The 16,668-nt window shown below is 48.7% G+C and overlaps 1 protein-coding gene across 1 annotated transcript in view; it reads right to left on the reverse strand.

The window, feature by feature from the left end:
• The window catches only part of MINPP1 (multiple inositol-polyphosphate phosphatase 1), a 38,040-nt gene extending 21,816 nt beyond the window's left edge, over nucleotides 1-16,224 (reverse strand). Inside the window, exon 1 of the mRNA XM_009637540.2 lies at nucleotides 16,219-16,224. The gene's annotated coding sequence lies outside the window, so the exon portion shown is untranslated. The remainder of the gene's footprint in view (nucleotides 1-16,218) is intronic.
• Between the last annotated feature and the right edge of the window lie 444 nt (nucleotides 16,225-16,668).

Genomic DNA, 16,668 nt, shown 5'->3' on the forward strand with positions numbered 1-16,668 from the left:
CTCACACGATGCTGAAGACCCTGATCCTCATCCCTCCTTGTGCCCGCTTTGCCAGGCTAGGCCTCCAACATGGGCTGCATCGTCCTCCACACCAGCCGATGCATTGGGCGAGCGAAGCTAAGAGGGGCTTTCGAAGGCGTTTTTTGGATCTTTTTGCCCCAAAGCTGTTGAATTCCACTGAAAAGCCAGGGCAGCGCTGCTGTGAGGCGGATCGTGGGTCGCTGCGCTGCAGGTCAAGGGCAGGGCGGGCCGTCAGGGGTTTTTAGCAGGGCTATGCATTCCCAGCAGGAGCGGATTCAGGGGGAGAAAACGTAGCTGTGGAAAAGTCAAATATTGGGAGCGTGAAGTTCACAGCCGGGGATGCCTCCAGCCAGGAGCGGTGTCTGGAGAGCCACCGGTACCGGTTATAATCCTCACATCCCGCTGGCATGCTGGCAGCACGGCGTGCCGGCATTGAAATGGCCTACCCAGAAACGCTTAGAAAGGCTTAGAAAAGCAAAGAATAAAAAGGGGCGTCCTGTAGAAAAGCCTGAGCGCGTCTGTGACGCGTCGGGTTATAAAACAGCTCAGTCAAAAGCGTAAGCAAAACATCCCCGGTGCTGATGATCCCCATTTTCAAGAAAACCTTCGCTACTAAATAGATATCAGCTTGTAGCTAAGGAAACCACTTGGGGGAGAAGCAAAGCTTGAGGTTAACAAAACCACTTCAAGTCTCACGAAAAGGGCTTAGCTTTCAGCCCACAGCATGTCCTGGGGAGACCTGTTTTACACACAGAAAAGTTGGGTATTTTACTCCCTGCCTACACAGTCAGGCTGTTGCTTATACAGTTTGGAATTTTCACCGAATAAATAGATTTGCATGGTATATTTAGTCAACTAGTGAAATTCTGTTGGAAAGTATGTATCTCCCCTGCCTCCCACCCCATCAATAACCAAACCAAAGCATTAATGTAATGATAAGCAAGGGCTCAAACAGTAAGGGTAAGCAAAGCCTTTAAAGCCGAGAGGGAAAGGGGAAGTAAAAGTACAGGAATAAGCGATTTAAAGCTTCTGGGCGAAGTTACGGGCTCTCTGTGTTAAACTCGAGTGCTGTGACTTAGCTGCCCTAGTGATGCTGTGCAGGGCTGCTTGCCATGCTGCCATGCTGGAGGCTTTGGGAAATGGTACAGCATGCAAAGTAAATCATCTTGTTGGAGGCTTTGGCTCAACCCTCTAGCATGAAAGATTACTTCTTACCAAGCGTAATGGGGACTTCTGGGGTATATGGCAAAAATAGTTGAGAGTGAGGATTTTCCTCTGTACCTTTCATAGCAATACAACTAATAAGGGGTTGGGTTTGCGATGTCGTAGTACCTCAAGCACGTCAGCTGTCAGCAAATTGATCTCACTTGAGAGTAACGCTCTCATTTGTTCTGTTGGGGCTTCTGTTTCAGCTGCATCTCGGCCGCAGCGTGAAGTACCCGGTTGTTTCTGTCGCCGTTCGTGGCCTGTTTGTCTGAGCCTTGCACAGCACACTGCTTTTCCTGCGCTGGGATCCCGAGGCACTTGTAGGTAAGTACCAAACAAGTACAGTGCCGAGAGGTTTGGCATTCTAACCTAAGTTAAATTTCTGTCTCCTGTTTAGAGATCAGCAGTATTCGAAATGGTAACTTCAGGAATCATAGAATGTTTTGGGTTGGAAGGGACCCCTAGAGGTCATCTAGTCCAACCCCCAAAAAGGAAAGAGGAGCAAAGTCTGATTCTCTGTCAGGACACAGAAGATCGTTTTGAGCAAACACACACAAACCTATTCTGCATGGGATATGGCCACCTCCTAGACTTTTATTTCCTATTTAAAATATTCCAAAGAGTCTTTTCATGCACAAGGTGATTTTATACCAGTATAATTCATACCAGTTTCTACCATTGCATGTATCACCAAGACCCTGCTGCTATCTTTAAGCTACGTTAAAGGATCTGAAAGAAGAGGGAACAATCCCATGGTGATTGGGAAGACGATCTCCCCAGTGGAGAGGTGGAACACCCACTGTGCCTCATTTTAATTGCTATCACATTAAGCAGATAACAAACTCGTAATGGTTGCATATGCATTTCACTGGTCATGGAGCTGTGCTGGAAAGGGCTCAGGTTAAACACGGACAATACAAGTTTGTTCAAGAAGGTGAGGCTAATACCTTGTGTCCTGGTTTCGGCTGGGACAGAGTTAATTTTCTTCCTAGTACCTGGCATAGTGCTGTGTCTTGGACTTAGTACCAGAATAATGTTGATAACTCACTGATGTTTCAGTTGTTGCTGGGTAGTGCTCAGACTGGCCAAGGACTTCTCAGCTCTCAGCTCCGCCAGGGGCACAAGAAGCGGGGAGGGGACACGGCCGGGACAGCTGACCCCGACTGCCCCCAGGGGTACCCCACACCCCACGGCGTCATGCTGAGCACACAGAGCTGGGGGAAGGCGGAGGGAGGGGGGGCGTTGGGAGCGATGGCATTTGCCTGCCCCAGTCACCGCTAGGTGTGATGGAGCCCGGCTGTCCTGGGGGGGGCTGAGCACCCCCTGCCATGGGAAGCAGGGAAGGAATCCCTTGCCTTGCTTTGCTTGCCTGCGCAGCTTTTGCTCTCCCTGTTGAACTGTCCTTAGCTCACCCCTGAGTTTCCTCACTTTTACCCTTCCGATTCTCTGCCCCATCCCATTGTGGGGGGAGTGAGCGAGCGGCTGCGTAGTGCCGAGTTGCCAGCTGGGGTTAAACCACGATACTAGTTATTGTTTAAAAAAGAAAGGACACTGTCTACTGTCAAATAGTGGTAACTCAAAACCAGCGCAAAAAGCAAAAGTCTAGTACAGCTCTTTTAGATGTAAATGGTTCCTCAGAAATGATTCCTGGGAGCTTTCCAATTTTACAAGGCTGGACTAAATTTCTAAGTAAGCATTTCAAGACCAGTGCAGAGAAGTGATATGAATTTCAGTTTGAAAAGAGGTCCAGAGGGGAAAAAATGCAAATGCTCCATCATCATTTCATATGATCTTCTTTAGTTTATATGAGGCATATCTAACCACAAGTCATTTCTAGCTTGTCATCTTTTGTAACAAAACCAGCATGAAACTACCTACAGGGCAGTTTCCAGAAAATACCGTCTTAGGATGTTTTGAAACCTACGGAGGGTGTTTTATAAAATACCAAGAAAGATACACATTCCATCTTCTACACAGTTATTCACTGTAATGGATCTGTGACAGGTTGTAGCAGGAAAATGTCTTTGCATATTACAGCAGTGTGCACATGAGCTTATGCGGGTGAGGGAGAGCAAGAGAACTCGTAGAGTTTTTCACTAGAGAGTGTAAATCTTCAGATTTAAAAAATGTGAATTAAAAAGGTAATTAAATAAAAACTGATTTGTGATAGCAGTTTCCATTCCAGAAAGGGAATTCTATGTCCTGAATTGTCAAGTGAAGAATTACCCCCACTGCGATGCCTTACTTGCTCCTGTCACATCACATTTGCCCCATCCTATCATATCACATTCAACTGTTCAGTTATGTATTTTGAATGGCTCTCACAGGATTTTTTTCTATGTATCTATTAAGACGGGGAAAAATCTTATCAATAACACATCGTTCTACGAGGAGTCACCTCTAATTATTTCCCATTCTTAATATGTTTTTGAACACATTAAGAGAGAGGCCTGCTTTTACAACATGCTTCCTATTTGGTGGAGTCTGAGTCCATAGAGGCCTTTGTGGCCACTGGTCACACAGGGAATTTCTGCATGCTGCTCTCTGCTGAAAATGTTGCATTAGTCGAATGGTTGCAAGTGACGCTGGGCTCCTTTCAGAACTTTGTGCAGGGCGTTTGTCACCTTCAGAAACAAAGGGAGACCAGACGACTCGGATGCCTAGCGCCTACGCGGCGTATGCTGAGGTGTGTGGACATCCCTGCTCGGATAGCTCCACGATGTGCCAGAGACACCCGGGCCAAGCGGGTTAGACGTTGGTTCGGTACCAACCCGCCTCATGACACTTAGGCAAGCACAGCCTCTGGCTGCTGAGAACACCGCTTTTCCTCCTTCAGAGCTTTTCCTCACACACAGCATCGTCTTCTCTCTGGAGAATAGCTCCAGTTCATACCCCAAAACTCTGGACAACACATTGACATACCAGCCAAGTTGCCGTTTTCACCCTCCACAAGTATTGTGACATCCCTTTTTGGTCCTTGTTGTGTCTTTTTTATGTTTAAATCAGGTGCAAAAAACCCCAAACCAACGTGCCTGCTCCAAAGGCAACCTTATCAAATTGTTCTCTCTTTTTTTCTCCTTTATCTTTTTTGTCTCTTTCCATCTTCAAGCATGGTGATGCTGGGGGGGTCAATGCCTAAGTCACATTTCCATTCGCTAGCATTTTTTGTTCTCCTACAGTCACTTTCAAAGAACTGTCCTGAATAATTTCCTTATTTATGGTTCTATGGATTTTCCTTAGAGGTGCATCAATTTCCAAGCCAAGCTATATTTGAAATGCAGCTGAGAGAGTTAATGCACTAACCTCTTCTAAAAACACCTGTTTTCTCACAAAGCCTTCCTGCTCCTCGGTGCTTTGATGGCCTGTAATTACCGTTCATGGGAATATATTTCTTCAGCAGTCAAAGGGCAGAGAAAACATATTTTAATATGCTGAGTGCATGTTATTAGCTGTCCTTTTCGGGAGCAAAGGAACTGCTCCCGTTGCCAGTCTGAGCATTCAGGTAAATTAAATAGTCACAATTCACTGCCTGCAGCTGTAGACGTGAGGAACGGTTCTAGGTTTTGGCGCTCTCTAGAGCGCTTTTAAACCCAATGATATTAATTACACAGGCTAGGGAGGAAAAAGTGTGGCTTCTAATTTTGTGTTCCGCTTTCTTTCTCACACAACCCGTCCTTTCATTTTCTTTACTTTGAAGGAACAGCTCTCCAAGCAAGGATCTCTTCCTGCTGGCTGCCAGCCATTCCCTATCATGGTGCTAGGAGAAGAAATAAAAGTTGTCATCAGCCTTTGAGCTTCACAGTCCCAAAGTAACAGGGAAGTAAGACGCTCGACAGTGGTGCTATTCAGACACCCTGGCCTCGTCGTTGGAGGTCACCTTCAGAGTAAGGTCTGCATAGCTTCAGCAGAGGTCGCTCAGAGCAGAAAGCTATCCTCTATTCACTTGGTGTTAGCTTATTTCTTCTCCATAACTAAGTGAATTTCAACTTTTGAAGGCAAAAAGCAAACCCAACAAGATCCAAAGGCCAGTGCCAAGTGCTCCAGGCCACCCAAGATGAGGTGGTGTGGTGGAGACTTGGAGGAGGCAGAGGGTGCGGGCTTGGAGCAACTCAGCCTGCTTTTGGATCACGCCTTCAGACCTGCAGATGATGCACCAGCACATTAGCTTTGGGAGTTTCCTGTGCACTCTGTATCATCAATAACTGAGCTGCTTTTATTTCTCCCCTGAGGAGGGTGACCCTCTTCCTTGTGAAGTTCACTGGCTGGCATGTAGCTGCTTGTGTTTGTTCTCAGCAAGGAAAGCTGAGTTTCTGCTGCTGCTGGGCGAGATGGTGGCATCCCAAAACCTGAGCTGTTGATCTGTCTGTTGGCATCACATCTCTGCTCTCTGGTGCAAAGCCATGTCAGCAGAGCGGGGCTCACTGTGGATCCATGTTTGTACCCTACGTGCAGAATCGCTTTAATCTGGGGGCACTGCCAAACCCTCGCCGCTTCCTTTTGAAGCATAGGCTTTTCAGAGGCCCTTCTGTTCTTTCGGGAGTCCTTTGTCTTCTGTGCAGGTGAGCAGGGAGTAGAAACGCATTCGTCTCTCATAAGGAAAGCAGCGGTGTTTTCTTTAGCTGATGCCACATTTTGGTTAGCAATCTGAGAGCTGGAAAAGGAACGATGCCTGCACTGGTAGCTGTTGTGTTCCGCAGAAAGGGGTGAGTTCAGATCGCATCCATTCTGTCCTCGTGGAGAGAGAGGGACTATCTTCTAATACTTTCGGTTGGTATCTGACTTGCATGTCATTCCAGTTTGGGACTTGCAGCGCTGCGACCGGTCAGCAGCTGTCAGTGGGAGGTCTGTCACTGGGCTGCTTGGTCTGGAGATCACCTTTCCAGTCCGAAGGGTGGCTGCTTTAGAGCTGCTCAGTGTGATCACCTAGAGGTTGGGGTCAAAGTCTTTCCCCAAGTTCCCCGGGGCCTGCTTTTCCACCTGGCTGGTTTGTTTAAATGGCTTATAATTAGGGTGGAGCCATCGCCTGCTTGCTGATGGGAAGGCCATCCTTGACCTCGATTAACCCCAAGTATGACGACATCTCCATTGCTGTGCTACATCCATGGCCTTTCGCCACTCTGCTCTTTCAGCTAGGCACCCAGCGCTTGGGATGCCGGTCCCGTTTGGTCACGTATGGGGCACACGGCACTCTCCGAAACCCTGAGTGCTACAACATGCCTGGGATCACGGCTCAGGTCTCTCCCTGCTGCATGGTGCTGTTTAAAGGGCTTGATCAGTGTGGCTGTGTCGTAATGAGGCTCATTCTCCCAGAAAATACAGAAGCCTCTGGGGATCGTAAGTGGCTTGACCTCTTTGCAAGCAGATTTCTGGTCTTGCAGTGTGGCTTCACCCTGTGTGGGCAACTCCACCAGCATGACAACCCCATAATTATGTGGCTTGTCTGTCTGGAGCATGTCAAGCCCTTCCAGTTCTTGAGTGGCGTGATCCCATACAGCAAACACTCCGGCCATGGAGTTTGAAAAACACAGAGATAAATTCAGAAACCTTCAAAATCGAGCCAAACTGGGTTTTCCAAGAGTAAAAATAAATAACCACAGTTTCTTTTTCCACATAAGTAAGAGGGGAGAGAAAGCACCCAGTGTGGATGTGTGCTCTATATATGGAAAAGGTAAATTTCTGGGTTGTGTTTTCACCAAATAGCAGGCAGAAAAAAAGCTCAAAGACTGTAACATGCTCGAGGCAAGGGACTAGTTAGAACAGTGAATCGTGAAAGAATCGTCAAGTGTAATCATTAATCCAGCGGCAACCTGGATTTGGGCTTGGATGGCCAAAAGAAGGCCGTAATAGTGAAGTTTGGTAACATCTCAAAGCTTGGCAGTGACCCAAGTACAGAGAACAAACAGTTGGAGATGGGCTGAAATTTAACGGTGAAAAACTCTCGTGCTCTTGTAGCGACCAACAGGGATTTGCCCTGCAAACTCATCAGCTCGAAACAACAAAGGAAGAGAAAGACTTGAAGAGACCAGCTGATCTCCAGGCAACTCTGAGCCGTCCGTGCGGCATGGCCACGTAACAGCAGACAGGAGTTTAAGTCCGGTCGGAAGAGATGTTATCAGTAGAGCTAGGGAAAGGTTAATGCTACCCATGATGGATATTGCTGTGATAATGCTACCCACTGCGGGTATTGCTGCGATAATGCTACCCGCCGCAGGTATTGCTGCGGTCACATCTGGGAGGCTGCGTATGCAGCGCTGGCCATCCCCAGCCACATTCGCCCCAGCGCAGAAGGTGCACAGGGGTGCTGCTGGGGAGCGCACATCTCACGAGAGGACATGCAGATGGGTGCAAACTGGAGGTGATGCTAGGAAGTTCCTAATCTGGAAAGGGCAGTGTTGGGAACAGCCTTCCACCAGTAAGAGTAAATGACCTGGTGCACCTCGGGATAGATTTTCCAAGCCCAGTGAGAAGAATGAGATGGTTTGCCTGCCTCTTACGGCAGAAACTGAGCTCGGAGCGACCTGTGCCCTGTTCTCGTACTTTGCTTCCAACCAGAGGTTCAAGCCTGCAGCACGCTTTTACAGCCAAGCTTCTTGCCCAAGACAACAGGGCTGTTAGAGTGACAACACGGACAGCGTGACCTCCCCTGACCGGTGCCATCCATCGCCGTGTGAAAAGAGGGGCGGAAAAGCTCTGAAAGGGCTTCAGAAAAACTCAGGGTCAGGAGCCGGCGTGAAACAAATCCGACTGTACCACACCGCATTCAAAGCTACATCTCGTTAAATCATCCAGGATAAAGAGCTGGAAACGGGGGCAGCTTGCCAATTTATTCAGCAGATGTACAGTCACGGCTGGTCAGCAGCTTTCTAAAATTACAACAGTCATCTAAGACAGATTTTCTTCATGATCAAGCCAGCTTTTTAATAGATGCAGTAAATAAAATGTTGTTCGGTGACACTTCTGCCAATCCTAAGGCAGTAAATCATCGTTATGATACTGCTTTTAAATTCCTTCTACATTCTCTGTTTTATTTTCTTGAAAAAAAGTGTTGATCTCCCATTTTATCATTAGAAAAGCGTAGGCCACCTGAACTTTCACCTGCCAGTGGATGTGAGGCAGATATTTCTCAGGGCCTCCAGGAAGTTTGGAGGCAATTCAGGTTCCAGGACTTTGTCAACTTTTTTTTTCCCCACAGGAGGTAACAACTCACGGCTGGCTCACTTGCCTTCTCTGTGTGCTCTTCACTACCCTGTTTTGTGACGCTTGGCTTTATTCTCGTCTGGATTTGGGAGGTGGCGAGGCATTAGGAAGCCAGAGAGATTACTGTACTTGCCAATACGCTCACGCAAGAGGAGAAGCAGATATCAAGCATTAACTCCTAGATCCCTTCAGCACTAAAATGGAGACAGAGGCTTGTTCTGTCCCCTCCAAAGTCTGCAGCCGTGTCAGAAGCACATCACGGCTATGGCAGCAAGGGCAGCCCGTACCAGTCGTTGATAAATCTCGCACTCAGCTGACTGCAAATCGGTTTTCCACGTTCATGGTTTGTTTAGTTTTAGCTCTTGCGTATTTAGCTGTTTTTGCATTTTCCAAGCAGCGTGGGCTGCAAACAAACCATATAATCCGTGTATGCTTTTGGAAACATTGTGCTCCTCCCAAAAGCAAAACCAGGCTGGGACTGATGGCAAGCAGGGCTTTGCAGTGGAGAGATGTTGATTTGCTTTGCAGCTTTGCCCAGAGCTCAGCTGATCCTGCCTGCATTTAGAGGGCAGATTTCAATCACGGGAATGAACCGGCGCGTCGGTCATCGGGGTCTTTCTTTTCGCACCGTTAGCAGTGGCAACACAAAGGGAAAATGAACAGAAAGAGGCATTCAGCTGGAGTTAGCTGAGCCTTGGTCTTTTGTCTAGAAAATCCTTAACTTCCCCATTGAAGTTTGTGGTAACAAATTAAAACTTTTGTCTGCTTGCCCCTCAAAATCAGTTCGTGTCAGTAACGCTTTTAGCTTGGATAAAGGAAAAGGGAGTTGTAGGTGGGATTTACTGTTCATTAAGGTAAATTCATCTACTCTTCTCTATACAGGGTTGAAAAGTGCTGCACAGTACAATAACGGTGCCTGGGGCGTGGGCCCGGGGGGAGGGAGGGCAGGGAAATGGCACTGACGTGTCCTGCCTCGGGAATGCCTTTTGGGTCTTGTGCTGAAAGCGAAGAGCTACGAAAACCGTCTTATTTTCTGTATATGTGTGTGAAGAATCTACTCAAATTCAAAAGAAAAAAAAAGAAGGCATTAATCTAGAAAATGCTTGGGACGTTTTACCCCTGTTCAGGTTCCTGGGTGTTTGCAGAGTCTGGTTACAGAGAGCTCAGAGCCAAACCTTTCCTGGCAGCGACAGGGGATGGCATGAGGGGCCCCGGGCCCCAGAGGGCAGCCCGGGGGCTCAGGCTGGATGGGGGGTGGCACACCTTCCCCCGCGGGGAGCAGCCCCGGGACAGGTCCCCGGGGAAGCGGGGGGTCTCCATCCCGGGGGGCCAGGGGAACTCCTGACACAGCCTGTGAAAGAGGGAGCAGTGCAGCCCCGCGCCCGAGAGAAGGGAAAGCTGCTTCTGAAGCCCAACAAGAGGGTATTACTCCAGTTGCAGAATGCCAGGCAAAACCAGTGGTCCGGGCACGTTTTGCTTTGCTGTTATTGAGATGGTTGAGGAAACGAGTCTTCGTGCGCGGCCCGGTGCACAACAAGCTGTGCGTGGGGGGGTGCAGCTGGATAACAGGGTCGACTCAAGCATTTTCTTCTTGCTTTCTTTGGAGGGTGATGAGGCCTGTTGCGGTTTTGTTGAAGGCAGTGGGCTGGTCCGTTCGGGAGGCTTGAAGTCAGGCTTCAGGGTTTCATAAGCAGCAGGGTCTCATTTTTATGTCACTGCTTTTATGACTGGGGAATAGTGCTGTGCAGAATGGGAATTCTTATTCGTTTTGCCTTCCCTGACATTTTCCTTGATTGAATGTCTGCTTTCCCTTCACTCATGTCAGGATAAAATCTCTTCTTTTTGGCAGATTTCCCTTGTTGGAATTCACTTTTGCATGTGATATGTCAACGGCACATGGCTGCATATTGATTTTGTAAAGCCTTTTACTTAAAATGCCAGGGTAATAATGTCCTTTGCTTCAGTGCTTATTACTGGATCCCCTTTTGCTCAGGCACTGACTGCACTTCTTTAGATGTGGCTGTGAAATGAGCCTTACTGAGATCTGGCTAGGTCTGATCCACAGCACTGGTTGTACATGGTGTCAGTACCGAAACCCATCATTTGGGAAGCTTCAGTACCTGTGTTTCATAATACAACGTTAACACATGTGCACTACATTAGCACAGATGCCTTTGAGGGGCAGAAAGCGTTCTTCAGTAGACCCACAACCCATGACTGCCAAGTAAGTTCACTTGTGAACTTAGTATAGAAGGGAGCCTTACAACCATTTATCATATTGAACGGAATTCCTTAATCTTTATGAAAACCAGCCACCTACAATTATCATTCAGTAATTTAAAATGCCAGTTGCTTTCCTTTCCGATGCAGAAAATGCACGTCTACGCGCACGGTAAAGATATGTAATAATCACATGCTGCATTAACAGGATAGAAAATTAATCCCATCCAATGCGAAAGTACAAATATCATTAGCTGAATCAAGATGAACGTGACGTTCCTGGTGAGTCAGTCTATTTTGGGAAATCATGGGGTTGGAATAAGATTAAAATACAAAAAGGTGACACTAGGATCTTGTTGCTAACTGTAAAATATTCCCTCTTCCAGGAAGGGCTGCAGCCTGCTCCTTGTATAAAACCCCTGGTTTAGCTTCTCTGTAATTTTGGCCTGAGGAATTCCAGCCGGGCTTTGAGGCCGAAGCAGACGGTCTGACCGCAGGCAGATGCTGCCTGTTCTTGCAGAGCAAGTTTACAAAGCACCCTCACTTGAAATGGTGGCTTGTGCCATCCCTGCATCACCCCTGAACTCCCAAACCACCTTTAAACTTTTCGTAAGGTAAAATTCCGCTGCCTTAGTCAAAGCTGGTGTTTATCTCCTGGAAAATTTCAGAAACCAGTCTGCTCCTGCTGTTGTCAGTGTATTTTTTTCTCTGATTAAAGTAGACACAGGACAAAATACTTGTGGTCTGTGTGTTTAAAGATCCCGCCCAGGCTTTCCGGGTCATTCCCAAGCTGCTGATGGCAGCCTGGATATCCTTCTGGAGCTTCTGGAGCCACTATAAATCCTCCTGCTGATGGAGAGGTATTTTATTGAGTTGTTTATTTCATTAGGAGAAATGATCATTGCATTTGCAACTATTATGCTTTTATAAGCCCCCACGTGTTTTGCACAAGAAAAACAAGCTTTGCAAAAGCTTTGATTCTGCCAGCCAGGGTTGGAGATCTCCTCTTGGGTAATCCGGCAATGTCGATAGGGCTTTTTTCACCAGATGCAAGCACTCTGAGCTTGACTCCCGAGCACGTATTGGCATTTGGCTCCTGAAGCAGCCGTGGGCAAGGCAGGCAGAGTCAAGGAGCCCATTAAAGTACGTGTGGTCTGCACAAGGGCTAATTCATTACCGAGAATAACTTTGAGCTGACACGGAAAGTCAGCGCTTCTTCTTGGCGTAGGAAAGCCAGCTAATTCTTCCAAGACCTTAGAGCATGTTATTTTTAGCTGAAAATAATCACGGGCTGTTAAACACAAAGAGAACCTGTGAGAAGCCCTGCGGCACTGCGAACGGCACCGGGAAGGTCTCGCTGCAGCGGTTTGTGCTCCGTACGTGCTGGCGGGGACGTACGGGGCTCCACGCCCGACCCCCATGTGGCCATTCCTATATGAACTGGATGTGTTTGCGTCAGCCAGGGACAAACGGTCTTTTCTAACTACCCCTGTTCAAGCGATTTGGAAACCAGCAAACAAACAGAGGTATATCTTTGAGACAGAAAGGAGACGTTAGGAGTCAGCAAAATTGCTGCAGTTTGCTCTCTGCTCTCCATGGAGATGGCCACCATGCCCGAATACAGCTCTGGTCTCTGAAGGGAGGAGGAGGGGACCTCTTCTAAGCCATTTTCTAAAGGTTATATGGGAGGTTTGTGGGAGAGCCCAGCAAGAGCTGAGGGCAGTGAGACCCACGGTGACAGAGCTGGTACTGAAGTCCTTGTACACGAACTGAAGGCAAAGCAGACCGACCCTGAAAAATGTGTGGTCATTGCCAGAAGAAAGATTACTGCTACGGGCCACTTCTTCCAAGGAGAGGAGCTAAGGCTGACCTGGGCGAGTCAGCTGAGGGGGAGCATCGTGACTGGGAGACCTGGCGGGAGTGCCTGCCAGAGAACCCAACCGTACCCCCAAATCAACAATTGCAGGACAAATTGCAGTTAAATAAAGAGATTTATCTCGAGGTGCTTTGATCTCTCCAACGGTAAAGAGCAGCTCTGGGGCACACAGGAGGGCAACCAGCATGATGGGAGCTGCATCCTCGGAGCACGGCTGTGGTCAGAGCATCAGGCGGAGAAGGATACAGGGACTGTCTCAGACAACGTCTGAGAACGGCTTCAAGTGGCAGCGAAAGGAAAGAATTGGCACGGTGAGCTCCCAATGCGGCCTCCTATCCAGGGCAAGGAAGAGATGCAGGGGTTTTTGTACCGAGTTTGGAAGGAAATTTTTGCAGTGGTGAGCCTGGCTGAATTACAGCACTGGGCTGCTCTCAGCCACGCTCCTGTTCTGTTCTCACGCTGCGAGATCGAGGCAAAGCTAGGCAGCTCGGGGCCAGCCTTACGGGGGCAAACCCACCTTCTCTCTCCTTGACTCGGGGAGAAGGAGAAGGGTTCAGCAAATTGGAGGCAGAATTCGGGCTGCTGGTGCTTTTGCATATAGTAGGTAGCAGGCCTTACGTGGAGAAAAGTCTTTTTAATCAGCATCTTTTACGTTATTGCAATTAACTCTGTTACGATAATACAGTCTTACTGATTGAAGACCCTAAGCTTCCCTCTAATAGTCCTGAATTACTGCTAGGATAATGAGATTTCCATTTCTAAACGTCCTGTGCGTGCCATCCAAATCACATCTATATTCATGCACATACCGAATACGAATTATTCTCGCAACATTGACTTCAAACATCCTTCCTGCATCAAAAATGCCACGCCACACGCAGTTAAAAACAGCTTTCTCGTCTTTCAGCGTTCAGCTCAGTAGTATTATTGCCAGCCCTGTGTTACTTCTGCTGTATATTTAAGCGGGTGTCGAAGGACGATCGCAACACTTGGTGTGCGAGGCTGAGTGCTGAGGGACGTGGGACAGCGGGTGATGCCACATGAGCTATTGGCTGGCGCTTGTTCGTCGTGCCTAAGGTGCCCTTGTTGCACCAAGGGTGCACGTACAGCAGTGGTATCACGCACCGTGACGGTGAAGCACTGAAATCAAATTACTGCTGCTGAGATAATTGCTCCTAGCCCAAGATGGAGGCACGACTGGAGGGTGCCACGACACCAAAGTCACCTCAAAAGTGAGTGCAGCAAAGAAAACGATGGCCGGCAGGCCGGGCAGCGAAGCCGCCGCACTCGTAGTTTGATGTAGCCACGTGGCAGTCCCTGGCTCCAGATCTGCGCCCCAGCCAGCGGTGCGGCATCGATGGGCGCAGTCCACCTAACGAGGGGCGTTTAAGCCACTCACAGCTTGTTCTAGGACGGGGCTGGTGTGTTGCCCTGAGCTTTAGATGACCTCTCACGATGCCACCTGCATGATCTGCATTTCTATCCAAAAACTCAGCGCAGCCTCTCACTTGCTGGCTGCCAGGCTACCTGGCTCTCGCAGCACCTTTCAGGAGCAAGCCCATGCCTTGGCTGACCCAAGGGGCTTCAGATTTAATTTGTTTCCAGCTGCCTCATTCCACATCAAGAGCGAAATTTTTTTGCTATGATTTATGATGCATTAAATGTTTAAAAGATGGTAGCTGATATTAATGAAATTGAAGTTATACATTACCATAAAATTGGATCTGCACTAATGCAATTTCAAGGCAACGTAATACGCTGCGATCTCCGATACCAGCGAGAGGCCGAACACGTTACATATCCTCTTCTACGCTCTTCACAAGATTAGTCCGATTTGCAGAACAAACACATTCAGCCCTCAGCCCTTGTGCCGTGACCCGTGAATAATACTGCTAATAGGATTGACACATCTGACCGGCGCTCTGGGACAAAACTCCTGGTGAACTTGATGGGAGCCACTCCACTTCCCACGTTCCTCCCGTAAAACCTCTGCCATCGTCCCCTCCGAAAGGCACCCACAGTCCAACCGGGGGGCCCGATGCGCAGTAATATCTGAACCACCCACAGGACAAATGTGCTTCGTGGTTGCCTTTTCTTTCTCTAGCGGAGGCGTAAGCAACATTTTTTTTACGCTGATAAATTCTGTAGCCACCCCGGAGGGGTTAGGCTCTCTCCCACGCCTGGCAGCAGCAAGGCGGTTACATGATTCTGAGTTTTACACGATTTATACGATTTCCCAGTCCTCTTCAAGTAACGCATGTGAGCTGCACTTGGATTTCGGTTGTAAATCCTCAAGTTACCAAAATTGGCCATCAAAATGAGAACCTTCACATCAGCTTCTCTCCTCGCTGCCTCGCCGCTCCCTTGCCTAAAGGAGCGTCAGGTTATTGTCTCTTGAGGCTGGTACCATAAAAATTATTAGCGCTGAGGCTGGAATAACATTTGATGCTCATCCTCACGTGGCAAACCCCGTGCCCTATAGATTTCTCTGACTTTATATATTTATTAAGCTGGTAGGAGGACCTCCGTCTGTTTTATGAGAGGATCTGGTGTTTCCCTGAATGGTATAGGGGGAAGTGGGCAGAGATTTATTCTGTTTAAATCGTGTCATTGATTTCCCTGGCCCGCGGCATGACAGCAGCGGTGCTGGGAAGGGAGCTCTGGAGAGCTCCAGTCCAGAGCAAGACTATTGCCCACATTCCGTTGGGACAACCATCGTATCTTTATTATTGCTATTAGAGGAAAGGGAGGCTTGATTTGAAGACTTTATTCTGACTCGAGGAATAGAGCTCGCGCGGTGACACAGGACACGAAGTACTAAGCAGCTTCTGGCAGTGAGTTGAACATTAAAATAACCAGTAACTACCAAACCCACTCAGTACCGGCTCTTGCTGACGTTGGTCCTGTCATCACAGGACCTGCACTCATTAGGAACAGGAATTAGTTTTTAAAACACAGATCTGTTTCTTCCTTTAGACTGGCTTGAAAGTCAAGTGCTGCCTCTACAGGGAAAGCTGAGAAAATCCAGTCTGAGAAGGAAACCTGTGCCCTCCCTGGGTGCAAAATCCCCAAACCGTTTGGAAATGGCAATTCCCCGAATCGTGCGAGGTGAAGGATAAGTACAGGCTGTGGCCAGAAAAAGCCCCCAGGGTGGGATCCTGGGACGGCGCAGGAGGGAGAGCTGTTGCTACATGACTGCAGCATCTCCGGGCTCAGCAGTGAACCACAGAGCTGTGCTGGCACATCTGACCCCATGGTGGGACATCACTTTGGAGGTGACTATCTCCAGGCCTTGCTGGAGAGCGCAGTGCTCCGTGCTGGCCGGGGACTACTCCTAGCAGGTGGATCCCGGGAATTACTGAACGACTGTGGTAAGGGTGGACTTCACTGCGTCTGCATCTGTTAAGCACCCAGCCCCCATTCCTCTTCCTCCAACCTAACTGTGCACCGCTTTGCCCCGAGAAATCTGCCTCTTCCCAGCCTCCGCTGTGCTGCACATTCAGCCTTGGGCCCTTGCAAAGCCATTTCCTCCTGTTCTCCCATGATTTTAGCACGCTGCTCTGAGGACAAACCTGCTGGCAAAGTGAACACAGGGAGCATCCACAAGGTAATCTCCTCTTTTGGAAGCTGGGAGCTCATCGGGACCCCCCGAGTGACTGCAAAGCCACGGCTGTGCGACTGCCCCTGTGAAACCCCACCTCGGCGCTGCCCATTTCGCAGAGCAAGGTTTTCTTCTTCTTCTAGCTCCTGCCCAGAGCCCGGCTGAGGTAACGGAGATTTAACCGTTCTGTAATTAACACCCCTTAGGCTGCCACAGAGCCCCGTGCTGCCGGAGCTGCCCCAGCGGGAGGAGGATGCGGCCGTGCCGGCTGGGAGCGCGTCGGCTCGGGTCCAGGCTCGGCTGAGCCCCGCTAGCGTGTGAGTGCGCGTGCGGAAAACCTCAACTTGCCCTTTTGGGCATAAGCGTAGGTTTCCCAAGGAAATGGGCACATGCAGCACGGCAATGACTCCCATCCATTTTTATGTTTATTTATTTACAGTTAATGTTAGGGGTCCTGGAAAAAAAAGCGTTTTGAATGAGCAGTGGAGGCGTTGTGGGAAAGATCAAGGGCTGCGAGGTGCAGTGTTGGTAACATTTTCAAAGCAAA

Source organism: Egretta garzetta, unplaced genomic scaffold (genome assembly GCF_000687185.1).
Source record: "Egretta garzetta isolate BGI_Z169 unplaced genomic scaffold, ASM68718v1 scaffold234, whole genome shotgun sequence".
Classification (NCBI taxonomy): domain Eukaryota; kingdom Metazoa; phylum Chordata; class Aves; order Pelecaniformes; family Ardeidae; genus Egretta; species Egretta garzetta.